Genomic DNA, 14,954 nt, shown 5'->3' with positions numbered 1-14,954 from the left:
AGTCACTACAGTGCAATCATTATTGGTGATATATAAATGAGGTCAGACGGAACACAAGTCCGTAGGTCTCAAGAGACACCATATCTGTTCCATATAGTCATGAGTTGTGTAACATGTATTCTTTCTGTGTCAAGAAATTTGACAGATGCTATCCAGCAACATGTAGCTATATTGAATATAGGATAATTTCATTCAGCTGACCGTTATGCAGTCACAAAATTTTCATTCTATTGTTTTTTCATGATACGAATTTATTGTAAACTTAATGTAAAGTATACGTATTACTGGAAATTTCTTACGAGAAACTTTATTTACTTTTATAAATTCAAAGCTTATTCTCACAGAAAAGAAAAGACAATTTTACATATCTTTGGAACTTATGGTAAGACTCTAAGGAGTAGAATAAATGACTTAATATACATTTATATATAAACTTACCACAAGCTTTATATATGCATAACGCTCACTTATTTTAATATCCTTCTAAGAAGAAGAAATAGCTAAACTCATATAAAATACATTTCAGTAGCCTACTACCTATTGCAGTAAATTTCACTTTTTAAAAAATTATTCTGACGACTTTTTCGTACAATTCATCTGCAACTAGATGTGTCCAGTTCTTATTAAGAAGAGTACTAAAAAGGTATATATATATATATATATATATATAGTTATACTTGTAACAACTTTATAATGAAAATAGTATTTAACTTTAAAATTTATTCTGATAATTTCGATATGAGAAGAATGCATTATTGTACAAAGATGTAAAGTGTCCATCTAGTTAACTTCTCACTGATAAGAATATGTAACTGTGTCATTTAAAATAATTATAGAAATTATATATATATATATTGTACATAAGTTAAGTAATCTACTACATATAATAACAATGATAATTTGTATATCTAAAGAACGTCTCTCTTAAGATATTCGATAACTTATAAATTGTATATCTCTAATTTATGCATGGCTAGCCAATATAAAGGTCCCCTGCTGGTACAGCAGTAAGTCTATACAACGTTAAAATCAGGGGTTCGAGTCCCCTGTGTGGACTCAGCAGATAGCCCGATGTGGTTTTGCTATAAGAAAAACACACACACATATGCCCAATATATAGGGGACACAATAAATAGTGTTAAAACGATCACAATAATTCAGCAAAACTTATATTAACTTGATACTTTATATAATACCTCTTTCCTGAAGTTGTACCTTATCAATCTAGGTCTAGTACTGCCTGATAAAGTTCAGTACAGATATTGAGCTCATCCGCAGATGATGTAAAACAAAATGTTGAGTAAATTATTATTATTTCCTCTAACAGTATTTATTATAACTTCTCACTCTGTTGAATTTAAAGTCAGGACTTATAACTTCCACTTCTGATAAGTTCTTACTTTGCACTTCTAGTAACAACTTAATTAATAATTGCTATAATATTTTGATCGATCTTCATTTGATGTTTCGTCATTTTTAAACTCTCCATTCACTTGTACACTTTTTTAATGCGCCTTAAAATTTCGTTTCATATTGTGCCAACATTATCCAATGGATTTTAGCCGATGCAACATTATCGGCCAATAATGATAATAATAAAAAAAAAAAACCAACGACTTCTGCACACTGACAACTGCGCAGCCTTGCTGTTAACTAGCGCCATGAGTGGATAACACTTGAGCGAGATGACACAATCGTAATAGTACATACATAAAGCTTGCTCTGCGCCATGACATTTATCGCTTTGCGCATGTAGAAAATACTAATGTAAATATAGCATTTATTTTCTGAAATAAAATAGTATAAGTACTTCTTATTACGCAAAATAGTACTTTAGTCATAATATCGTGCTAGAAAAGTCCAATTATGCGGTTGTGAAATGTTTTTATTATAGCTTTCAACTCGTAAGAATACGCAGCTCTATAAAGAGTTATTATAATAACTTTTAAATCAGAAGATTGTAATAATATTTGAATAAAAAACATAACATTTCAAAACTGTGTAACTATAATACATGAACTACTCATTTTAAGATTTACATAGAAACATCTATAACCACGCTTCTTTATACTAAGGATAATTACATTAGCTACTGATTATAAAAAATCCACGTTAACAACTTGAGAGTCACTACGTTATCAAATAGTTTGGAAGCTCATTTATATGCTTATTGTATGAAAACCCAATTTAAATATGAACATAAATTATCTATTAATTTGAAGGTAGAAGCAGATACAAATAGTTTTTTTTCATTTTATTTTCCTTAGAAAAGAGAGCGTAGTTTTCTACAGCATATTTATCATAGTAAAGGTATACTTCTTTTTTAGATACATTTTCTGAGTTACTACCATCACAAAGTTTTAGTACCATCCACGAACCACAGTCTGGTCCATAATTTAATATAATTTCTTTTTATTATTTTATAAAATGTTTTATCTCTACATTTTTTATTTTCTTCTTTTATGTTTTCATAACATATACCATATTTCCAGACGTTGAAGACGCTATTTTATCCCCTAAAAATTTACTCTGCGTCTTATAGGCCGAAGGTTACATTGCTCGTAGGCCTAAACCTAAGCCTAGAGGAAGCGTTTCGATACTAGGCAGTAATCCAAGCCCCTCTATATAACAAAGAATGAAACGTACAAGTTCCTTACTATTAAATAACACATAAATAAACAAGAACATGCCACCGCGCATATGGTGCTATAATACCGGCATTCTTTTTAACTCCTCAGGCTTAGAATAAGGTTATTACTGGTAATAATACAGATATTCCAGCGGTAATATAAGGTATACACTGTTAAAAGTAGATATGATAAGCATATAGTTCACATAAAACGAGAAACGGGCGAGAGGATTTATGTACCGTAAGTCACTAAACAATCCACGAAACATCTTGGTAAGATTGGTGGAAGTGCTGCGACCTTATTCTTCATGGGGATGTGTCTTCGACGCCAAGAAATACGGCAATTATAAAATGGCGTGTGTATGTGTGTGAGTGTGACCGCCATATCTCCCAGGGGAAAAAAAACTAGAAACTTGAAATTTTGCATCTATACTCATTGAACCTTGAAGGTATGTACTTTATATATATATATATGTTGAGCTAGTGAAAAAAACTTCATAGAAAAGAAATGTGACCACCGTAGCTCTAAGAAAAACGAATCTAGAAACCTAAAATTTTGCAACCACGTTAAGTGTAATCTGTAGATGTGTACCTAGGTATTGTTACTTTTCTTACCTACGCTTGTGTACACATGGTCGTGTATGTATATTTTTTAATGAGACAAGCTAAAAACACACAAAGAAAAGAAGTGGTTCCTTATATTACAAATAGACAGACAAACATAGAAACACGCACCTGTATATGTGCACGTGTGCACATATTGTGTCTGTGTATGTATAATTGCCATAGCTCAACGATAAAATAATCTAGAAACCTAAAACGTTGCACCTAAACTGGGTATTACTTATCTTATACACGTGCGTTCTTGCATGCATGTGCACATCTTTTTAATGTTTGTTTGTTTGTTTTTGAATTTCGCGCAAAACTACATGAGGGCTATCTGAGCTAGCTGTTCCTACTTTAGCAGTGTAAGACTAGAAGGAAGCTAGTCATCACCACCCACAGCCATCTCTTGGGTTACTCTTTTACCAAAGAATAGTTGGATTGACTGTCACATTATAATGCCCCTACGGCTGAAAAAGCAATTATGTTTGGTGTGACGGGAATTCAAACCCACAGATTATGAGTCGAGTGCCCTAACCACCTGGCCATTCTGGGCCAGTCTTTATAATGAGACAAGTTAGTGAAAAAAAAAACACACCTGGAAAAGAAATAGTTGTTTATATTACAAATTATAGTTATAAATCACTAACAGATAGACTCTTACGAGTGTGCATGTGCATCTTTTTAATGAGGAAATATAGCGAAAAATCACCTATAAAAGAAGTGGTTTCTAATATTATTACAGCTCCTAATATTTCGAAAAGCCGGTACGATTTGATATAATTGCGTTCCAATAATTGCTTTTATGTCATATTGATTATCAACAAAAGTATATAGTTTATACTTTTATGCTAAAATGGGTTCAGAATGCACACACTGACAAATTTATCTAGAATGCATTAATCTAATAACCCGAGTGAAGCCAAGTACTTTAGTACACATACAATAAATACATTGTTCTAATTCATTCCAGTTTTTCTGGATATTGTGTTGCATACTTATCCTTAATAAGTTTTATATCATTTTTTTACAGCTCCTGTAAATTCTTGCTCTTTAGTCGATTTTATTATTTCTTTATTTTCATCCACTATTTAATTATTCCTCTTGGTTCCAATTTACCTGCTCATGTCTATCGAATATTTTTACCATCTTTCTTTCTTCATTTTAATTACTTATAAAATGATTTATTAACATCTCTACTTACATTATTTTTCCCATATTCATTCTTCTTGTTTCTAAATGGCATAATAATTCAGTTCTACATCACGTGTCTTCTCTTCAACTTCTACATCTTCTTTTCCCTATTCCATCCCCATATCTTACCACAGATCTAACTGACATGTCAATCAGATTAAAGTTTTACCCAATGTTGTTTATTCCACTTCTCGTTCTTATACGTCACTCGAAATTCAAACCCATCTTCACCTTTGCACATTGTTTCATTAACTACTTACTTTTGTATTTCTACTTATAAACCATTATCTCGAATATTTATAATTGCTTTTCTTTTTTATTTTTAAATTCTTCCATTTTCATTTCTAATGTCTTAATCTATTTTCTACATTTTGAAGCACTGTATCATAATCTTTGATTTATTTCTATTCAATTTCAATGTATGTAATTTCCTGTGTAATATCTATGTAATTTTTCAGTGTTTTAATAATCTATTTTAATCATTATTTATCATCTGCACTATAGTTATATCGTTTGAAAACGTTAACAAATAAGTTTTACTTTTGCAGTCACAGTCGTGAAATTTTATTTCTCCTTATGCTCTTCCGTCAGGCTCGGCATGGCCAAGCGTGTTAAGGCGTTCGACTCGTAATCTGAGGGTCGCGGGTTCGCATCCTCGTCGCGCCAAACAAGCTCGCCTTTTCAGCCGTGAGGGCGTTATAATGTGACTGTCAATCTCACTATTCGTTGGTAAAAGAGTAGCCCAAGAGTTGGCGATGGGTGGTGATGACTAGCTGCCTTCCTTCTAGTCTTACACTACTAAATTAGGGACGACTAGCACAAATAGCCCTCGAGTAGCTTTATGGGAAATTAAAAAAAGACAAAACAAACTCTTCCGTCAAATAATTATGTATTAAACAATTTAGGTTTATTTGTTTTGTTTTTTTTGGAATTTCGCACAAAGCTACTCGAGGTCTGTCTGTGCTAGCCGTCCCTAATTTAGCAGTGTAAGACTAGAGGGAAGGCAGCTAGTCATTACCACCCACCGCCAACTCTTGGGCTACTCTTTTACCAACGAATAGTGGGATTGACCGTCACATTATAATGCCCCCACGGCTGAGAGGGCGAGTATGTTTGGCGCGACTGGGATGCAAACCCGCGACCCTCGGATTACGAGTCGCACGCCTTAACACGCTTGGAACAATTTAGGCTTAACGAACACTCCTATTTAATTCTTTTTCGTGTCGAATTTCTGTCCGTATTTTATCTATCGTTGCTATAGTTTCTACTTCTCTTATAAATTTACTGCAGTTTACTCAGCATTTCCAATTTCATTATGATCTCCTGTATCTTCCAAAACATGTTTTGTTTTCTATCTGTAATATTACATGCTGAGTAACCCTTTGCCGCTGCATAAAGCACGCGCGGAAATTTTACAAGCTTTACACTGTGTACAACACACTCGCATTCAACTGTTGGAAAGTGATCGTACTTTATACAGCGAATCAGCTGTCAATGGGTTGAAATAACTTAATTTCTATTAATATATTCAAAATAAATATACTTCCCCTTTATTGAACTTTCTTTCTTAATATCTGTATTATATTTTGTAATTTATTGATTATTTTTTCAAATTAAGCACAAAGCTACACAATGAACTATCTGTGATCTTCTCACCACAGGTATTTTTTGTAATCTTAACATTTTTCGCTAGCCTCTTCTTAACCTATTTCTTTTAACAAATAAATATATTTGTTGATTTCTTAATTTAGAATCTCCATTGATTAAGGAGAATTTTAAATTAAAAACGTTGGTGATATAATAGAAAAAGCTTAATTGAGAAAAGATTGGTTTAAGTTTAAAATGTAATCGATATCTCTACTTTCATGAGAAATATGCATTTGGCTCTAGGTTAAGTGATTCCACACTACGTCCTTACTTTAGGCTTATTATACCAACACTCTCTATAGATATAAGGTTTTACGACACCCACCTCATCTTTCCCTTGCACCAACGTCACTAAAATCATAATAGACAGACAGTAAACGAGGTATTCTTTCAGGATAAATGTTTATTGGCTTTATGAATTCTCCTATTTCGAGTAATCAAGAACGACGTGACAAACATTCATTTTTATATAAGTTAAATTATCTATTTATTTTTTAATCAAATATTTATAAATGTATTTTAATATGTTCTTAATTTATCTTTTTCTCCTTCTCTCTTTCTACTACATATCAAATCAACAATTACCTTTCTCTCTTCTTTATACGTAAATCTTCCCTTTCATATCCTTTATTCTCTCATTAAAAATTAACAGTCACTTTTCTTCACTTGACTATCAGTCGTCCTTCCTATTTATTTACTTTAACTTGTTTAGATTTCCCTATTAAACTACATTTATATTCATTTCTTTCTTTCTCTTCATTTCTTCTTCCACTATCTATTTTTCTTCTAATCCTCAGATTAAAACCTTCTACTAATGTAAGCTGTTTTTTTTTATAATACTTGTTGTAACCTTTCTTCTGTTGCTTCAATATTTCTATTCTCACATTATTGTATGTGATCATAATTAACGTCTTTTATTTTCCGTTTCTATAATTATTATTCCATCATTCTTTTTATGTCTTTCATTCATCATTCTTCCTCATCCTTACGAATTGTCTTTTCTTTTGTTTATTTTTCTTTTCTATTTGCCCATTAATAAGTTCAATCAAAGTCTAAATTTAATATTTATTTCCTGTTTTAATTATTTTTCATTTATTATCTCAATGTTTCTAAAATTCTTTATGTATTCTATTTTCTTCTTTCTTAATTTTATCAATCTCATAAACAAATTCTCACTTCTTTTTCAATTTTTAAAATCTTAAGTTGTCTCCTTTAAATTTCTTTTTCTTAATATATCTTTCAGGTTGCATTATTAGTACTGGTCTTAGCCTTTTTTTACCTTTTCTTCCAACGTCTGATAGATTCTTTCCGATCCCTCTTACTCAAATTCAGTTCTCCTTTATTAGTTTTTCAACTCAGCTATCTGTATCTTACCATCTTTCAACCCATTCTATTTTATTTTTTTAAAATACAAAGTGGAGTCTTGTATTCTAATTTCTTCAACCTGGTAACCCAGCGACTAGTCTGTGGTCTTATAACGCTAAACTTCTGATTTTGATATCGGTAGTAAGCAGATCGCATATGGTCCATTGTTTAATAAACACAAATAAAATATAATATTATTTATTTTTGTGTCTTTACATGGCACAATTCTGTCTCAGCTCTTAAATCGTTCCTTGTCAAACAATTCATTTTTTCTGTTCTGATTTTTCTCTCTCTTAAAAATATATCCAATAGTTTTTCATCTTGTTCATTTGTTTCCCGCTTCTCCTTCTAATTACCTTCACAGATTTCAACATTTCATCTCATGTTCTCCATATATGTTCTGTTTCTTCTACTCTACTTATGTATTATATTTCGTTTCCAATTTTATTTGTTTCTCTTGTAGTATCCACATGGATACTAAACATTTTAAAATGAGTCTTCATTCTATGAATTTTATTTACTTGAATACTTATGTAGTTGGAGTAAACTAAGTAATTTTTTTCCTTTTTCAAATATTCTTATTTTTATTTTTCCCTCAGCATGTGTAATTTATACCTTCATTCAGTTATTTACTGTTTCACTATTTCTCGTAAGAACTTTTTTAGAAATTTCTTTTAAGCCTTCACTAGTCGGTTGTTTATCAAAAGGCGAATTTTAAGTTTATGATTTCTAAATTCTTCAATATTAACTTCTGTATCATATTACTTATTTTATTTTGTTAACTTTATTTTTCAGTTCGTTTTCTTATTTTCCGAAAACTCGCTCCTTTGCCACGACCACCAAACAAACGTGGCTGTCTACTCGCAAGGGCCTGGCATGGCCTAGCGCGTTAAGGCGTGCGCTTCGTAATCTGAGGGTCGCGGGTTCGCGCCCGAGTCGCGCCAAACGTGCTCGCCCTCCCAGCCGTGGGGGCGTTATAACGTGTCGGTCAATCCCACTATTCGTTGGTAAAAGAGTAGTCCAAGAGTTGGCGGTGGGTGGTGATGACTAGCTGCCTTCTCTCTAGTCTTACACTGCTAAATTAGGGACGGCTAGCACAGATAGCCCTCGAGTAGCTTTGTGCGAAATTCCAAAACAAACAAACAAACAAAGTCTACTCGCTGCATATTATCACTGTACTGTAACTCAGTGTAATAATTAGATTTTGAAATAAACTAAAATATCTTGAAATGTAGATTAATACATTTTGAATTTGTTCAAATAACTATAAAGGTTTTGTAAACCTATAACATTTCATAGACAATCATTCGATACCAATGTTTTATATGTTTTTACGATAACGTTTTTCATACAAAAATGTATTCTTTTCTTCATGAATTTAGGCTTCTTTCCTTAGTAATTGTTTTATTGTTAATGCACTTTTTTCACTGCACAAAAGGAATGAAAAAATTAGATTTAAGAGCAGTGGTTATATCGATCGCATTTCATGGCCCACGTGTCTCTTTGTCGTACATTGGTGCAGTGAACAAAAATTGAGTAAACTTTGTCAGCGCACAGGGCTGAACGTCTATAGTTAATACAAAAGACAGCCTTATTTTTACTATCTAAAAGATATATAGTCAGTTTATAGGTATGCACACTAATTTAAAAAGTTTTGACACCATTTTATTTACTAAATATATAATGAAAATGTATTAAGCAATTTAAGGAGAGAAACTAATACAGAATAAGAAAAGTAAAATGTTTTAAAACTGGTTGACATAAATTACCTTTGATTCTTCAATTTTTTTATTAGTTCTTTATTAATATAAAAATATAATTTCATATTTATTTTATTTTTAAAAAACTGTAGCAAGTCTTATTACTATTTTCCGTTTCGAAAATGTACTCTTATAGCTGAACCTGAGAGAATACTTTGACTATTGTTTCTATTTTAAGTTCCTGTACTAGTTAATATTTCGCAACTGTCTGCCAAGTTGAAAAAACAAGCAGCATGTTACTCGAACTTGAAACCCGTCATCGTCATCATCAGTTTCGATGACTGATATTACAAACATCCTGACAGTCAGTTGAAACACAACCTGAGATAAACCTAAAATAGGATATTGTGACTTATTCTCTTTCAGGAAATTAGAAACCCTTTTATATCTAAGACCTCATAACCGTCTATTTTTTAGTTTAGAGTCGTATATGGTCAAATCATCTCCAAAGTTCAAAGTTGACTATGAAAAAGTTTCATACTTCGAGTTTTGAGTTTTAAACAGTTAGTTACAAGTTTGGCTTATCTCTGTATTGATATTATGATGAGTAATTCGTTGTTGTTACTTTCTTAGTGCAAAACTACACAGTTTACACTCTGGCTACCATGGAAACTTGAATCATAAATTTATAAATTTACCGTTGACCCACCAGAGGACTTACAAGTTAATTAAATATCATTAAAGTAAACAAAATATTTTTCGTTATATTAGATGAAAACAATAGAGAAAATGATCTTATTCAATAATTAGAGTAAAATCCATTATTTTGAGATGTTTTCACGTTGAAATGTCGATAATTAAGAAAGTTTCCTGCTATTCAAGCCCAAGTTAAAACTTCTCAGCTTGCTTTTTATCACCTCAGTTAATAATAACAGCAGTTAGAAATAATAAACAACTGGTGTTTGTTCTTTACTGAATCCCAGAAAAAAACTTGAAAGCAGAGTCTTGTCCTTATCGTTAAAATGGATTCCTTTTGTGCTTACGAGACACTGACACAGCGACAACTTATATAGAAGGTTATGTAAGTTATAGTAAAACAGTGGATATAAAGTCGCGGTGAAAGGAATATATCAGAACTACATTTCGGCATTGTTTTGCGTCGGTGTGTAGAGTCACGCTATCAAAAACAAACGCAAAATATTCATATACTCACATCATGAAGATGTATTCAGATCAGTTCAGGAATTTAGAATCTACAAGATAAGCATGTCTCTTGTAACAGAAGTGAATCATAAACAGAAATGGCAGTAGTAGAAACCGTTTGTACACAACAGTACGAAACAAATCAAAAAGGATCTCCGACTGAAAAAAAATCACGTGTACACAAGTTGCTTCCACGATATATGTCCGTTCAAATGTAGCACACCTCAAGAAGCTAGAGAATTAAACACGTATTTATACTATCCTATAAAGAAGCTTACCAGTCAAATCACCTGTCAATTTCTGTGTGATCGGAATTTTGAAATGGACATTAAGAAACTATCTTTCTTGTACGTTAAATGGTAATGGAAAACAAATAGGGAGGAAGGTTGTGCTTTGGTAGTGATAGCCTTATAATTCCACTTTATGGAATGGAAGTTACCACGAAAACTACTGTCAAGATGTTCGGTTGCAAGACAGAGCACAATAGGACATGTTTACATGGATTGTAAAGATGACGTGAAGCTACAAAATCATTTTAATATAACTTACCCAACCTCTGCAAAATAATATATACATAAAATACATAATATACAACTGAAATATTCAGTATGTTCACCCGAAAATAAAACACTTCCTTGTATTTATATACTGTTTTCTACCAATTAATATTCGTATTTATTAGCAGAACTCCAAATTCATTCTCCTGGTTGTGGCAACCGATAGAAAAGGAGAAAGAATGAGAGACCAGACAGTAAAAAAATGGGTGATGTAGAGTCCAAAATTTGTTTTGTATTTTACAACGTAAAATGTAAAGCAACTTAAAGTATTTTACGATTCTATTTTACGAACCTGTAGGTTTATGGCTCTTGTTTACAGGGTCACTATAATGTAACTTTCATGCTTGAACTACTACTTTACATTTTTTTCAGTTTAATTATCATTGTCGCTATAATGTGAATTTAATTTATTTAACTTTGTTACAAACGTTAATTAGCAGGCCTATTCATTTACGCCCTTTAATGTAAAACAATGTCAGATTTTAGTCCGAGTCCGTACTCGGGTATCCCGTAAAAGAGTTTTCGCGAAATGCTTTGTTTTACTATGGGGTTGGATGAAATGCTTTGTTTTACTATGGGGTTGGATGAAATGCTTTATCTTTGTGCAAACTTCGAGGCTGGGATGATTCGTTAGTCATCATTTAGAAGTTTGTGAGTCCAGCAGTTTAGGAGAAGGGATTTTTAGAAAGTCATCAAATGTTGAAAAACATTTTACTTTTGTTTAGACCTCGCAATCGAGGCGATTTGATTGATGCTATTTAGAGGGGTTCGCAATTGTCAGGTGGTGATGGCGCTTGTCTCACAATCTGAGAGTTGCGAGTTTGAATCCTCGTCCCACCAATCATGCTCACCCTTTTAGTCGTGGGAGCGTTATACTATGTCGGTCAGTTGCACTATTCGTTCGTAAAAGAGTTGTCCAAGAGTTTGTGGTAGGAACTAATGACTAGCTACCGTCCCTCTAGTATTTTCACTGCTAAGTAGACCCTCGTTTAGCTTTGCACAATATTCAAAACAAACAAACGGATTAGAAATCGGTGTAACTGGCGGTTAAAGAGGATGTACGTGACCTAGACATACACAGATACTGTATATTATCATGTAGATAACACTTGAACTACTAAGAAAGTTGAATAATAAATGTATCATCTCGTTGAGCTCAATTCCTTTATCTTCTGCGACCTAAAGTTAGATGAAGTTATGTACTGCACGTAGTATGTTGTAACGGGTTAAAATAGTACATTTTACAGTCTTGGTTCCACAAAAAGAAAAAACTTATTTAAGAGTAACAACACTTGTAATAAAATTTTGTATTTATCTAAAACATAGTTAATAAACGACTGCCTGGTCAAGACTTCATATTAATTTCAATGAACAATAAAACAATTATCAATAAGAATTATTTCAAATAATATAATCATGACAAAAACAAAACCACCTTTTCATACCAATAATAATATCGAGCAACCAAAAGCAATATACTATATATATCATTCAATAACTTTCTCATCATTCATTATGTGAAGCGTAGAGTAGTTACGTCACAAAATAACATCTCATGTAATAATTAATTTATATAGTTTTTTGCTAGAATAATATCTTTACTTCACTGCTAGGGAAGATGGTAAAAAATTCATAATACATACATACTTACTCAAAATACACATGATTAATTAGAAGGTGAATTAAGGTTTTAATGTAACTAAAAACTTGTAGATAAACTGAACGCTAAAAGGAATATTAGGTGAACGATAAACAAAGCCATAATAAAAAACAAGAGAAATAATTCGCTATATTACATTGGTGTGTGCGTATTTGTATGTAATATATACACTGCTAGCCAAATTCTTAAGGCCTTTCTCTCGTAGATGCCGTCTCATTGTTCTTGAGCTGCATTCTGCATCCATAAGGGCCTTAATCTGGTTCGACGATCGGCTGGTATCTTGACAGACAACCCACCGAATCCTCCTGCTCAACGCCGGCGAAATTTTCTTGGGCTGACCACTTGAAATTCTCGTTCCGTATGCCTCAGGGTTTTTTAAGAAATTTGCAACAGCAGTTTTACTACGCCCAATCTCACCAGCGATGGCACGTTGAGAGAGACCTTGCTTTTGCAGCTCGACAATTCTGTCAACTTTTTAGCCTTTTCCATGTTTTTACCCAATGTAACACAGGAGATGTCAGTGGGAGATGTTGATAACGCTAATGCTTGAACACAAATGACTAAATTTCGTTACGTATTTACCGAATAACGCTTTTTTCAGTATGGTCTAAAACTTTGGACCAGCTAGTATTTAGGCTAATTTCATAGTGTTCACATTTTCCCTATTAAATGCTAGAAAATTTTTTTTTTATTTTCTCCTTTTCTTATTTTCATCTTTCGAAGCTCTACTCAAATAAGTGGTTGAGTCTAACAACGCAAAATGCATATTTTTTCATTATGTTCATTGGCCTTAAGATTTTGGACAGTTTGTATATATTCAATGCACACGTTCTGCCGGTCTTTCTTGTAACTCGGACCAATGAATCTCTATATTCTTATTATAATATGCTGTTTCTCAAATGTTTTAAACCAATCACGATAGTTAAAGATGGGTCCGTCATGGCTAGGTAAATTAAGGCGTTTGACTCGTAATCTGAAGGTCGCGGGTTCGAATCCCCGTCGCATCAAACATGCTCGCCCTCTCAGCCGTGGGGACGTTATTATGATACTGTCAATCCCACTATTCGTTGGTAAAAGAGTAGCCCAAGAGTTGGCGGTGGGTGGTGATGACTAGCTGCGGTCGCTCTAGTCTTACATTGCTAAATTAGGGACGGCTAGTGCAGATATCTCTTGAGTAGCTTTGCGCGAAATTCAAAGCCAAGAAGTTAAAGATGACTTGAATAATGACTTATCTTAATTGTTGCTAGAAAGATTAAAGACTTAAGTTCTTCCAGTAAAATGAAAACCACAGATGTCAGGTCTTATATTATTTTTAAGTCCGAGTGTTGTGTTTTCAATATTTTGCACAATGTTGCTTACTGAAGATACACACACTTCCAATAGAATTTTCAAACACACAAAAGTGAAAATTCTATTAGAAGTGTATGTATCTTAAGTAAGCAACATTGTGTAAAATATTATTTATACACGTTTAAAATTGTTATTCATGTTTATTTCGACATAATATGATCAAGATTTTTAAACCTTATAGTATCACTATTGAGATTATTCTGAAATAGTGACCATTTAAACTTATGATATTTTTATGACGGAAAACGTAGACAGTGACATTAAGCGAAATGGACTAGTTCTAAAAACTTTTAAACTTATGGTAAGATAATAAATATTATATATGTTATGATAATTCCGGCTCGAACATAACTTATTTCTTCTTGTATTTGTTTCGTTTTCGGAAATAGATTTGTTACAGCCGGATTTCAGTGTATCTTATGCTACCAAAAGTACTATTTCACCTCCGAATTTTAATAAGTATTTTTATCATAATTAAGTATATACAATGTCTGAAAATTTTGTTCTTATCGCTTTTTAACTACTAGACTTAAAAACCTTGACTCTTTTCCAGTCTCTAGACAGACGTATTTCTGGTAATTGCTTCATTACCAGAATACTTTGTGATATCTAAATTTATAAAAATCGACAACATTAGTTGATAACTTGAACATTGTAAAAATAAAACAAATCTAATAATTTTTACGAAAGAAAATGGTGTGCATGATACGACTCTTGAATATACGTCTGTTTTCGCATATAGAAATAAAGGTGAATTAATAGGAAGTACTTCATATACATTTTAATATTTTAATTGCAGATAGGATATTAACAATTTTGTTAAATCTTGTCAAACTTTGTCATGTATTCTTCAACAAAGTCTCAAAGATAATTAACTTATTTGCAGAAATGTAAAATAGTGGCTCCTAATCATGCTTCGAACACGTGTTTCTAAGTTATAAGCATTTTTAAATACAGTGTATTTATATCAGTTACTTTCAGATAACTAATATATTTAGTTATCGTATCTGTTGGCATAGCTTCGTAGAAGAATGTATGCTTAATAG

Source organism: Tachypleus tridentatus, chromosome 7 (assembly GCF_004210375.1).
Source record: "Tachypleus tridentatus isolate NWPU-2018 chromosome 7, ASM421037v1, whole genome shotgun sequence".
Classification (NCBI taxonomy): domain Eukaryota; kingdom Metazoa; phylum Arthropoda; class Merostomata; order Xiphosura; family Limulidae; genus Tachypleus; species Tachypleus tridentatus.
Note: the sequence above shows the minus strand (reverse complement) of the source record.